This window comes from Capra hircus, chromosome 4 (genome assembly GCF_001704415.2).
Source record: "Capra hircus breed San Clemente chromosome 4, ASM170441v1, whole genome shotgun sequence".
Lineage (NCBI taxonomy): Eukaryota > Metazoa > Chordata > Mammalia > Artiodactyla > Bovidae > Capra > Capra hircus.
In genome coordinates this window covers 59,700,415-59,703,091 of record NC_030811.1, presented here as the reverse complement: position 1 = coordinate 59,703,091, position 2,677 = coordinate 59,700,415, and positions in this window count along the sequence as shown.

The window sequence follows — 2,677 nt, the reverse complement described above, 5'->3', positions numbered from 1 at the left end:
AAATATGAATGCTTCTAATATATTTGATGGCTTATGTCCTTGTTAAGAATCTGATTTACGTGTTTATAAGATCATTAAAACAGGGAAGAAAGTAGAAACTTAAACCTAGAATTAGCAAAGCCACTGCCAATTGAAGCTCAAGGGAAGGTCTTGAGGCAGCTCTGAAATTACAACCTAAACCAAAGATGTTTATGAAGTTGTAGAATTTTTTTTAGTTTAAAATTTTTTGATTTGGAATTACATAATAGTTTTTAGGGATCACAAAGTTCTTAAAAGAATCTAGTGAAATACACTGACCCTCTCTTCCCAAGGAGGACCGTGAACACACAGATACTTACAGATACAGTCGCCTATACAATTCATGCAATCAGTGACTTCCCAAAGCCCAGGGAAGCCCTCTGTTTCCCAGCTGATCCTCACCCATCACTCTTATTTCACAGATGAGGACAATGAGGTTCTGAGAAAGTAAGTGACTTGCCCAAGTTTACACAGTGGAAGAAGATGGACACTTCCTGAACCAGAAGATGGACATTCTAATTCCCAAGCTTCACACATTAATTAAGAAAGACCAATTTACATTAAGTATCAAAGTAACTAACCGACTGTGTGATATAAGATACACTTGTACTATCTGAATTCTTTTGCTTGGCTTCTATGAAGGAAAGGGAGGAAGGCAGTGTTTAAAATACAAAGGAATGGGCTCTAAAACTGCCAGAGGGTTCAGCTCAGTTCAGTCGCTCAGTCGAGTCTGACTCTTTGTGACCCCATGGCCTGCAGCACACCAGGCTTCCCTGTCCATCACCAACTCCCAGAGCTTGCTCAACTCATGTCCATCGAGTCAATGATCCCATCCAACCATCTCATCCTCTGTCGTCCCGTTCTCCTCCTGCCACAGGGTAGAAGAGAGAAATGCAAGTCCATTTACTATTCCACAGACTGGATTGTGTGGGCTTCCCTGATAGCTCAGTTGGTTAAGAAACTGCCTGCAATGCAGGAGACCCCGAGTTTGATCCCTGGATTGGGAAGATCCGCTGGAGAAGGATAGGCTACCCACTCCAGTATTCTTGGGCTTCCCTAATGGCTCAGCTGATAAAGAATCTGCCTGCAATGAAGAAGACCTGGGTTCAACCCCTGGGTTGGGAAGATCCCTGGGAGAAGGGAAAGGCTACCGACTCCAGTATTCTGGCCTGGAGAATTCCTTGGACTGTATAGTCCATGGGGTCACAAAGAGTCAGACATGACTAAGTGACTTTCCCTTTCACGTCCTGGATTGTGTAGCTCTGGATGAAGAAGCATATTCCTTAATTTCTGATTTTGAATTTTATCAGCAGCCTTCTCCTTTGAGAATTCATTGCCTTTCTCCATACAACACATTCCCAGTAGCAATATGAATTCACACCCAAATGCCTCCATCTTTCTCATCAGGTCTTCAGGAAGCAGAGTTTGTGAATTCCCCTTTGAATAGCTCATTAAGTTATTTGCTTTGTTCCTGCCTCCAGTCTCCTGTGTTCTGCATCCTTATTTGTGCTTTTTCTTTAAAGCCAACAAAAAGCTTAGAAAAGTCCCTTATGTAAAATTCCAAAATTCAATTGTGTATTTTGTTTCTCAGCTTAATGATAAGAACTTGTGCCTGCTCTATACTTACAGCTTTTCAAAGTGTGCTATTATGTAGAATGGCAAACAGAAGCAAGAGGTAGCAAACCTCATTGAAGTCTAATCCACACAGAGCTGTCCCTATTGAAATACTGTAAATAGAAATAATATTCAAGCAAAAAGAAATTGCTTCTAGATCTATGCCCAATAGATCTACTTACAAATCCCAGACAAAGCTTAATGTGTCAAGTACACTTAGCCCAGTGTCTGGAACATAACAATGAGTTAAAAAAAATATTTGTTGAGTGAATACACAATTTCCATTTCCCCCCTTGCCATTCACATTCGCTCTCCATCCTCTTCTGCCTGTCTCTGTCCTGACACCCATGGAATGCATTATCCAGGCATTTTTTGCTGCATGCCCAATGGCTACAGGCAACAGGAGATTAGCAGACGGAAAGAGAGACACACTAAGAACCTCTTCTCACTCCCCTCTCCTGCACTTTGCCTCCGGTGTGGCTCTCTTCCCCCTACAACCACAGTTCCCACGAGGTGGTTCTTCTTCCATGGCACCAGCTCTCACTGGGTTTCAGAAACATTATTCCCTCCTTGTGACCCTTTAGGTCTAAGGCTAATAACAGTTTCTTCCATTATTATTTCCTGGCTGTCTCCACATCCATTTTGGTTTCTTCAGCTCTGCCCAACCATTTTGTGTTTGTCAACTTGGGCTGCTATATAACAAAACATCGTAAACTGGGTGGCTTAGTGAGAAATTTATTTCTCAGTAGATTTATGGTGGCTAGGAAGTCTAAGATCAAAGCATCAGCAGATTCTGTGGTGAGAGCCCACTTCCTAGATAGCCATTTTGGTTTTGTTGTAACTTTATATGTTGGAAGGGATGAGGGAATCTCTCTTAGTTGTAAGAGCCCTAATCTCCTCATGATCTTCTTACCTCTGAAGGCCTCCTCCTCCTAATACCATCACCTTGAGGTTTAGGATTTCAACATCTATTTAGGGTGATGCGAACATTCAGCCCATAGCACCATCTCTTCATTAAACTGCTCAGTTGAACCAGGCAAGTTAA